The following is an 11,151-nucleotide window of genomic DNA, read 5'->3' on the forward strand; positions in this document are numbered from 1 at the left end:
TTCTTAATTTCTTTCAATAACTTGCTGTTTTTATCAGGATAAATTAGTGGATTAATCAAAAATGTTGCCTTCTATACATAATTGTTTATGACAAACTCATTTTATTAGAAATGATATAGCAACCTTACTATTTTTTCTTCATAGAGATGTGGTCTTGCACTGTCGCCCAGGCTAGAGTGCAGTGGTGCAATCACAATTCTCTGTAACCTCGAACTCCTGAGCTCAAGTAATCCTCCCACCTCAGACTCCAAAGTCGCTGGAAATACAGGTTTGTGCCACCAGGTCTGGCTATTTTATTTTATTTTTTGTAGAAAGGTAGTCTCACTATGTTGCTGAGGCTGGTCTTAAACTCCTGGCCTCAAATGATCTTCCTGACTGGGCTTCCCAAAGTGTTGGGATTAGCTCTGTGAGCCACTGCACTTGGCCACACCCTTATTTTTTTATTTTCCATAAGAACATGTTGAACGGAGTTTTAAGCCATATATGATTCAATTTGAAAACTGTGTCTTTGGTTCTCTTTAAGTTTTTGAATAATATTAAAAATGGTTAACATTGCTTAGTTACAAATAAAAGTATTGAGTTGAGCGTGGTGGCCTGTGCCTGTAGTTCCAGCTAGTGGGGAGGTTGAGGTGGGAGGATCCCTTGAGCCCAGGAGTTTGAGCCTGCAGTGAGCTATGATTGTTCCACTGTACTGCAGCCTGGGAGATAGAGAGACCCTGTCTCTTAAAAAAAAAAAAAAAAAGTTTTATTTTTGAGACCACATAGTCCTTTGAATTCTGAAACATCAAATTTGAAACAAATCTTTTGTATTTTCTAGATATTTAGCTATAAAATCTTTAAAAACCGTATATTTAGCTATAAAATCTTCAGAAACTTTGAGCATATAAAGCAAAGGCATCAGACTATAAACCTTGAAGGGTGATTTTAGATCTCTTTCTCTTTCTGTTTTACTGTTTTACTTCTGAAAAAATAAGATTACCTGTTACAGAGATAGGGTCTCACTGTGTTACCCAGGCTGGACTTGATCTCCTGGGCTCAAGTGATCCTCCTGCTTCAGCCTCCGGAGTAGCTGGGGCTACAGGTGTGTGTCACTGTGCCTGGCTAGTACATCTCATTTTGTTTGTTCTCATTTCTTAAAGTGAGCTAGTTTATAATATGGAGAATAAATCATCTCGTTAGGTGTTGACTCTCTTCTAGTATAAAAATACGAATCTTATTTAGCAATAGCATTCTATTTTATATGCTTTAAATGTTTAAAAAAATTATAAGAAAGGAATTATGGAAAAATTGGAACGAAATACCTAAATGTATACCATAAACATGAATGATAGCATTTATAATTGATATTTTAAATTGTTACATGAAGACATGTACATAAATGTCCAAAAGACCATCAAGATGGCTAAATAGTAGAGAGGAGAGCTTTATTGGTGATACTGGTTTGCACACCACGAAGAGATAGTCTCCAGTATGGGCTGAAGGTGCTCTTTCTTTGAAGAGGGGAAGGACAGTTTGAGTTTTATGCTTCACAGAGTCGATATCATACATATTCAGCAGGTTTGTGGGAAATGCTGTATGTATTTGTGAGGGGAGCCAACTGTATGTGCAGTGGGTGTGTATGTAACATACATCCCATGTTCACTTTGGGGCAGGGTTTTAGCATTAAATGAGGTAGAATTTGGCTCTTTATGTCAAAAGATGAACTGTAGGACACAAAGACAGTTTGTGTGCAGCCTCTATAAGCTGGCTGAAACTGGTTTAAGATTTGCAATAACTTATCAGAAAAGAATGCTTGCAAGGACTGTCCTCTGCCACAGAGTTATGGTGGTCTGAGATGTAAATCAGCCTGATAGTTCCCATTATAGGAAGTTTAGCAAGGGTATGGTTTCTTTTACAGTTATAGGAATTTGGAAATTTGCTATGCACTTTTGTTTCCTTAACCTTAGGGCCCAAGTTAGTTGATAAAAGGGTATCTATTTTAGTCTCTCAGATCATGTAGATAAAAACATTATATACATTAATGTAAATGATTTCTTATTTTATATACTTTTATAATATTTGTACTTTCCTTCATTGTACTCATTTATTCATTATTCAGCAATATTTATTAAGTGTGCGCTATATTCCAGGCACTGTTCTAGACTATGTATGAAAAGTGAATAAATTAGACACTATTCTACACTCTGAGTGGACTAGCGAACAAAACAGACAAATTACTGATCTAATGGAGTTTATATTCTAATAGGTATACTGATACTAAGCAGGTACGTCAGATGGTGATAAGTGTTTTAGAGAAAAGTAAGTACATCAGGGAAGGTGATAGAGAATTTTTTTTTTTTTAAATAGAATGGTCAAGGAAGATCGAGAAGATGATAATTGAATGATGCCTAGAATTCGATGAGAGCTGTGGGGATATTTGGGCAGATATGTTTCAGACATGTTCAAAAGCCCTCTGTTGAGTACAGGCTCTGCATATTTAGAAGCATAAAAAATTATGCAATTATTCGTTTCATATTTGCTTTCCTGATAGATTCTAAGATCCACTGAGAGTGGGGATTATCTCTGTCTTGCTCATTATTATATCCTTCACACACAGTACAGTCCCAAACATGTGGTAGGCAATGGGTAAATATAGATATTGAATGGAGATTTTGGAGGAATCCTTTTTTAAAAAATTCTTAAATTTATTTTTATTTATCTTGAGACAGAGTCTCTCTGTTTCCCCGGATAGAGTGCAGTGGCGTCAGCCTAGCTCACAGCAACCTCAAACTCCTAGGCCCAAGCTATCCTCTTGCCTCAGCCTCCCGAGTAGCTGGGAATACAGGCTCATGCTAATTTTTCTATTTTTAGTAGAGACAGGGTCTCACTGTTGCTCAGGCTGGTATTGAATTCCTGAGCTCAAGGAATCCTCTGTCCTTGGCCTCCCAGAATGTTAGGATTACAGGTGTGAGCCACCACATCAGGCCTGAATCCCTTTTTTTTTAAAACATTGATACTACCTAAATTATTTCAAGCTGCAAAGGTCTTTATACATCATTTAGATCAACTCTGTTTGATGTTATGCATGAGAAAATAGAGATTTAGTTACTTTTTCAATTTTAGAGATTTACCTTTATTCAGTAGAAAAAAGCATTTTATGTGGTAAACACTCCACAACCTGGGTTTATTAGAATAAGTCACCAAATCAGTGAGAAAAGAACTTGGTTCTGAATCAAGGCTAGGTCTTTGACATTGCTGGTAATTTCTCCTTGAATTATTATAATTAGAAATGTTGCAAGAGAACTAAGAACATTGATCTGAAATGATTATTTGAGAAATACTAAGGTGTCCAGTTTGAGGAGTGTGTTAAATACAGGCGAGGAAAGGGATTCTAGGGCCAGCTATTAAATCTATAATCTCCCTGAGGGAGAAAATACTCCCTAATGATGAAATGGTAGAAGACTTAGAAAAGCACTGCTGTGTGAACTGGCATATAGCTTGTTTTACTGTTGGAAAGAGAAATCAGACCCCAGGGATGGTCAGGCTGCAGGTGGAGTAGAGGGTGTTGTTAATGAACTCCCCCACCAAAAGGCATATGCTTTTCTATGGAGAATAGAAAGGAACAAGAATAGGGACATCTGAGACAGCCATGCTTCGCTTGGAGGTAGCTAGGCCATAAACTTCATCAGACTCTTCATTTTTCACTTCTCTGTCCAGAGCTCTTTAGATAGAATGACTTCCAAAAGTCATAGTTAGTTAGTAGGAGCATTCCTGGGGTGGCAAAGAGTTTTATCTCTTGTTCTAACTCTAATCCATTGATGGGGGATCCTTTTCTGTCACATGTCTGATCTGTACATGGAAAGATGCTTGCTGTGGAAGACATCTTCTGGAATTAGATTGCTTGGTTGAAATTCATGTTTGACACTTGGCTAGCTGTGTAATTACCACCTCCCCCAGCTACCCCCCAATTTCACCTTTCAATGCCCTGGTTTTACGTGTGAGACATATTCCCATGCCTCTATTCTTTATACCATGAACATTTTCTCTTGCATAGTGGGATTTTTCTCATAAATCTTCAAGTATACTACTCATTAAAAATATTGTTTCCTTGTTTTTTTTTTTTAAAGGGAGTTATGATTCAGAGCACAGGTGTTTGAGATCAGACACACTTGGGTGCTATACAAGTTTAATTCTTAAAATATTTGTTAGCATATGTTAAACTTTTATCTAACTAATTAGGAACCATCAGGAAGACAAAGGACTGCTTTCAAGAGTATTTGAGCATCAAGAATTCATGTATTTATTTAGGAAAGGGACGTCAAAATAAAATTGGAAAGCTACACAAAAGACTGGTTAACTTTCTATCTGACGATGAAGCCATATCACTTTGGAGTTAACAATAAAAAAAAACTTGGAATGTAAAACATTGAGTTCAATTTAGGTATCATCAAGATCTTTATCATCATGTCCAGTATCATCACACTGGATTTCATCATCATCTCCAGGACAAAATGTCTCTGTTTTATTGATTGAAGCATATTCTGGAAGCTTGCCATATGCCTTCAAACTCTAGCTTCATCTGTATTGTATTTGAAAATTACCTCAGCTTTGTTATCCTGATAGTGTTGCAGACCAACCTATAATAACGTCTGAGGTATTTATTTAAATCTTTTTTTCTCAGCTTTCCTCTGATATGACATAACCTCTTTATACCATCAAGACCCTTTGCTTCTAATCATCCATTTCCCAACATTTTAATTACATGACCATACTGTTGTCCATCCCCTTTACACACAAACTCTCTTTTTTTGGATTCATTCTTTATTTTACCCCTGCATCTGTTTTTACCTCCCTTACCTTATTCTTGGGCACGGTGGTGATGGTTGCCTCACAGCATCTTGGGCTCCTTTCTGGTGGCAGCAGTGGCTGTGGAGACTGCTATCCTGAGGGGTGTGCTTGAGTATGTAGTCCCAGGAGGCTTGGTGGCCTATGTGGGAGAGTTTTGCAACCCAGGTCTTTAGAGACATGCTCAGCAGCAGCAAATCTCCTTTTTGTATAACTTTTTTTTTTTAGCAGCATTTTCTTTCCTTTTTTTTTTCTTGTGCTAATGTTTTTAAGGTTTTCTAGGACAGGTCTAAAGTAACATTTGCATATTTAGCTTCATTATTAAGATAGATCTCTACTAGAGTGGACCTCTTCTGAATGTTCCAAGGGTGCACTTGAGGACTCTATCTGGCTTGTGTGAACTTGAATTATTCCTGGCTCTTTGTGAGCTCTGGGAATGATTTAGCCTTAGCTACCTAGTGATTTTTCTTTCCCAGAAATTATTTTTGCCCAGCCTCATGGGTTTTTACTCTGTGCACATGTAGCTTGGTATTCAGGTAATTTAAGGGGATGCTTTTATTTTTCATTTTTTTAAATAGGTCTTTGTGTAGCTCTCTTACTTCAGGGACCTTGTCCAAAAATTCTTGTTGTATTAGCCTTTCTGAATTCTGATCTCTGTCTTTTCAACTCAGCAATGGACTAGGTTCTATTTGAGTTTCCCTTCCTACATACAGCATTCCCAAAAATGCTTTTAGAAAGAAATCACAGGCAATTATAGGGCTCAACTGTTTTGTTTCCCCTTTTTTCAGGAATCAGTTTTGAGCTGCTAATTGTCCAATGTTAGATACATAGTTTGTCTAGTTTTCTAGTTGTTTACTTTTAAAGAGTAATTCTGGATGCTAATAATACTCCCTCATGGGTAGTAGTAGAGGTCTCTCTCTCTCTCTCTCTCTCTCTGTTCTGTCTCTTCTTTTTTTTTTTTTTTTTCCAGACAGGGTCTTGCTCTGTCACCCAGGCTAGAGGGCACTGGTACCATCGTAGCTCACTGCAGCCTTGAACTCCTGGGCTCAAGGGATCCTCCTGCCTCAGCCTCCCGACTAACTGGAACTACTGACACATGCCTGACTAATTTTTAAATTTTTTTGTAGAGACAAAGTCTCACTATGTTGCCCAGGCTGGTCTCAAACTCCTGGCCTCAAGTGATCCTCCCTCCTCAGTCTCCCAAGGTGTAAGGATTACAGGCATGAGCCACCATGCCTGGTTGAGGTTTCTCAATACTTTTAAAATGAAGAATGATATCCTTCGGGAGTGATGCATCCCACCCATTTCAAATTGAGTTCAAATAGTATTATGTGTAAAATTTCATTCTTTCAAAATGTTGATTAAGTTAAATTTATTTTAGCAACGGCATTTCTGTTACTCTTCTACACGTACGTGTAAATAAAACCTGCTTTGGCTGCTTTTCATCTAATATTAGGTGCCAGTGAACTGATGTATTAAATTAAAGTTGGTGTAGCTCTAGTGATTTATAATAGCTGATTTTTTTTGTACTTTTATACCTCACTGAATATCACTGCCTGTTTTGTGGTTACCTTTCTCTCCGTCTTCCCCCCACCCCCACCCCAGAATTTGATATAACAACAACAAAAACCCCACAACTCTTACTTAGTATAGGTGTTACAGCAAGTGTTACAGCAAGTGGTCCCAAGGAGCGGCACACGGAGAGTCGGAGAATCAAAGTTGATTCGCCAGTGGACTCAGAGGGACCTCACCACCGAATTCTGAGCCCCATCTACCCGATTTTTCCCACTTTTATTAAGTTGTGGTGGTCTGGAGGTAGGATGTCAGGTGGTTAATGCCCTCCAGCTAATAGGTTAGTTGATGTGTCAGATAATAGATTTAGTGTTATGCTGATGTGCCAGGTAATAGATTAGTTGATGGGCCAGGTAATAGGTTAGTATTATGCTGATGCAGGTCTTCCGTGAGGGTTGGGGGTCTCAGGTGGCTGATGTGCCAAGTAACAGATGGGGATTTTTCTTATCATAGGAACTTTTTGCCAATAAAAATATTGGTTTTATATTCTGACTGTTGAGATACAGTGAAATAGTGTAAGTTTACTACAGCTCAATATTTTTTTAAAATTCCTCCAATTAGTTTAAAAGCATTGGCAATTGGAAGTAGAATGCAAATATGAATTGGTGGGAAGTAATTGAGAATGTCTCATTAAATATGAAACTAAGAAAAAAGGGTATGTTTGGTGAACAACAACATACTGATCCCAATTTTTTTTTAAAGGATATGAAGTGTTCATGAAAAAGTTAAATTAAGGGCACTCATGCTTATGGTTGACTCATTTGGTGATATGAGCTTCATTCTTTATCACTTAGTGCGTATAGTGTTTCAGTACTGTCCTAGCTGTGAAGTGCACCCTACCTGATGATAATTTTATGTCTATGCTGTTCTTAGAAGAGGGACTTGAAATTCTTAGGGGAATGCTTAAGATAAGCCAGTATTAGCATTGTGATTTGTATGTTGTGTGCCCAGGCTTAACAAAGACATTTTTGACTCTGACATCAGAATTGTACACTGGGAGTCTTAAGAAAAAACACTCAAGAAGTGTATAGCTGTAATTTACATATCTCAAGAGATGAGGGCCAAGGTTATAAATTATAGGTAAGAAAACTACAAATGCATTAATTCTGACAAATGGCAACAAAATGTCTGAATTTGATTTCATTACTTTTTATTGTTTCTTTAAAAAATTTTCTGATGTCTTTAAAAATTGCTGCTTCTATATATATCCATGGAGTTTGGTGTAGCAAAAGACTGTTCATCCTTTAATTTTTTGGTAGCCAATGTAAAATACAGACATCTAATTACTCAAGGTCTTTTAGATACTAATGACTGTTCACTTGTGAGAAAATTCACACTGATGTATGGCAGTCACTGGATCCCTTTGCCAAAGCTACTTTTGTTTTTGATTGTTGTTACTAATGAAGTGGGAAAGCCCACTCACAAGCCTCCACCCCTGCTATCTCCCCTAACAGCTATCACTTTCTCGCTTCTGTAAACTGCTTGCAGCAACTTCCATGCCGACCCTGGCCCCGCTGAAGATAACCACATTGCAACTGTCAACTGCGACCCACTCCCTCCTTAAAAAAACCAAAATGTATAAAAGACCATTACTCTCTTTGTTCTGGGCTCAGAATTTGGTGGCGAGCCCCCTCTGAGCCCGCTGGCGTAATAAAACCTGTTTTGCTGCACTTCAGTGTGCCTCTTGGTCCGTTCCCTGTCAATTTTGCTGTAACATTTGGTTCCCTGACCGGGAAACCCTGATTGAGCTGTCCCTTTGAAGCCAATGGCTCGAGATGGGACGCCGACCGGCCAGCCCCGATGACTAAGAGAGCAAGGTACGCCGTATCCCGCTTGAGGATAACATCCTCTTCATTCGGAGGGGCTCCGCCGATCACCAAGCCCAGGACCCGCCCAGATAGCGGTGAAGTACAAGCAACCAGGCAACCAGGAAAGGACGTCAGACATTGGCCGCGGTAAGGTCCCAGGACCCTGTCCAAAGGTAGCCAGGCCCGTGTCACGACAGAAGAGGAGCTTGATCACCTCCTAAGGAAAGGTTTAGGGTTCCCCAAACGGGGGAATGTAATAACCTCTGTGTGTGTGTGAGTATGAGTGCTGCAGCTCCATGGTCAGAAACTACAGAGCTTGATTGGGTCTGTACCTGCGAATCTGTGGCAGTGTCAAAAGGCATAACGGTGACTCACTCCTCCAAAAGGAGAGTGACCTGGCTCGGGAATTATACAGGTGCACCTTAGCCAAGACATGCCTAAATCCCCACGAGGGGAGCAGCCAGGCGGACAACTGACAGTAAACCCCACCCTGTGTAACACCGACCAATAGGACACAATGGGAGGGAAAGAATCTAGCCAACTGTCCTTAGGTGTATGATCAAAAATTTTAAGAAGGGATTTTCGGGCGACTACGGAATTAAGATGACACCGAATTGCCTCAAGACACTCTGTGAGACAGAATGGCCTTCCTTTGGAGTTGGGTGGCCCAATTCGGGCACCCTCAATACTTCTATTATCCAGGCAGTCTGGAAATAAGTTACAGGCACCCCAGGATGCCCAGATCAATTCCCCTTTATCGATCCCTGGCTAGAAATTGCCCAAACTCTTCCCCCTTGGGTCTGGTTCTGTGTAGAAAAGGGTCAGAGTAAGGTCCTCTTTGCTCAGAAGCCAAGAAAGTCTCTTGATCCCAACTTCAAGCTCATCCACCAAGGGCCACCGGAAGATGAACTCCCCCTGCTGCCTCCATACAATCCCGGTGACCCAACTCCAGAACCCACACTGTCAGCACTGGACACTCCGCCACACTCTGACCTGCCGCCCCTGATGGCTGATGACCCGGCCGAGGAGACTCCGGTAGCTCACCGTCCCTGTTCTGCCCAGAACCCAACTCCAGCCCTCCAATTGGCGGTCCATGAGGTCCGAAGTCAACCCCAGGTTACCGATGACGGGACTGTCCAGCAGGGGCTGCCGGTTTTCTACTATCAACTCTTTTCAACTGTGGATCTCCTAATTGGAAACAACATACCCCTTCTTACTCAGAAAAGCCACAAGCCATGATAGACTTCCTGGAAAGTATCTGCCAGACACACCAGCCCACTTGGGAGGACTGTCGGTAGCTGCTCCTAACTGTTTTCAATACTGAGGAGCAGCACCGGATCACTGCAGGAGCCCGGAAATGGGTTCAAAACAATGCACCAGCAGGTGTCCTTGATCCAGAGACATGGGCGCAGTGAACAGTCACAGATGTCGTGCTTACATGGGATTTCAACACCCCTGAGGGGCGAGACGCGCTCGTCAGGTACCAGGAAGCCCTCCTACATGGGGTCTGGGAAGGGGCAAAGAAACCCACCAACATGAATAAAGTGGCCTTGGTCACCCAAAAAGCTGACAAAACCCCCAGTGACTTTTATGAGCACCTCTGTGAAGCCTACAGTATCTACACCCCTTTTGACCCAGAGGCCCCAGAAAATCAGCGGATGGTGAATGCCGCTTTTGTGGCTCAGGCAAGTCCAGACATACAGCGAAAGTTGGAAAGGATGGAGGATTTTGCTGGAGTGAACATCACTTAACTGATGGAAGTAGCCCAAAAGGTGTACCGAAACTGAGATCACGTTGCCCAGAGAGAGAGTGAGAAAAAGATGAAACATAAAGCCGCACTCCTGGCAACAGCACTCGGGACTCCCGTGTCTACACCGAGGCTTGGTACAAAGTCAGAGAGGGGACCCCACAGGAAGGGGACGCTAAGACCGGACCAGTGCACATACTGTAAAGAGACTGGGCATTGGAAGAATGAGTGCCCACACTGGAAGACCGGTCCCCTCCCAAGATGAGACTCCTCTCGGGAGTTCCAGATGGAACCTGAGACCCATGATCTTATCAGACTTGCAGGCGTAAATTCTGAATAGGGCCAACCGGTCTCCCTCAACCTTGGCCCCCGGGAGCCCGTGTTCACTATGAACGTGGGGGGCCAACTTGTAACCTTCATGGTGGACACCGGGGCTGAGCACTCAGTGGTAACCACCCAAATAGCCCCTCTCACAGGGTGAGAGACAACCATAATTGGAGCCACTGGAAACCAGGTAGCCAGGCCTTTTTGCCAATCCCACTCCTGTCAGCTTGGGGGACATCAAGTAACGCACGAGTTCCTCTACCTCCCAGACTGTCCAGTTCCCTTGTTGGGACGGGACCTCCTGCACAAGTTGGGGACCCAAATCACTTTCCACCCTGAGGGCACCACCGACCTCTCACTGCCAGCCCCGAAGTCCCTGATGATGGCAGTCACAGTTCCCAGGGAGATGGAATGGCGACTCCACAGTGACCAAATGCCAAAGCACAGAAACCTATACAAATATGACACCATTAAACCCCTAGGAGAGACGAACGCCCCCCGAGTTTAAGTGAGACTTTCCAACAGTCTGGGCAGAGGACAACCCACCTGGGTTGGTGCATCAACAAGCGCCAGTCATAACAGAGACCAAACCAGGGGCTCAGCCCACAAGAAAAAGACAATATCCCCTCCCAAAGGGGGCTCACGAGGGGATCCAGACCCACCTGGACAGACTTCTGCAGGAAGGCATTCTAAGGGAATGTCAGATAGGAACACCCCTCTGCTCCTGGTGAAAAAGCCAGACGGGACCTACCGACCCGTCCACGACCTTTGGATAGTGAATGAGGCTATAGTTACCCTCCACCCAGCAGTGCCAAACCCCTACACCCTCCTGGGATTCATCCCCAAAGATGCTAAATGGTTTACCTGTTTGGACCT

At 42.1% G+C, this 11,151-nt stretch overlaps 1 pseudogene; it reads right to left on the minus strand.

Moving 5' to 3' along the window:
- Window positions 1–4,416: 4,416 nt before the first annotated feature.
- Window positions 4,417–7,894, minus strand: LOC105819733 (annotated as a pseudogene).
- Window positions 7,895–11,151: the final 3,257 nt, after the last annotated feature.

Source organism: Propithecus coquereli, unplaced genomic scaffold, assembly GCF_000956105.1.
Source record: "Propithecus coquereli isolate 6110/MARCELLA unplaced genomic scaffold, Pcoq_1.0 Scaffold5, whole genome shotgun sequence".
NCBI classification, from domain to species: Eukaryota; Metazoa; Chordata; class Mammalia; order Primates; family Indriidae; genus Propithecus; species Propithecus coquereli.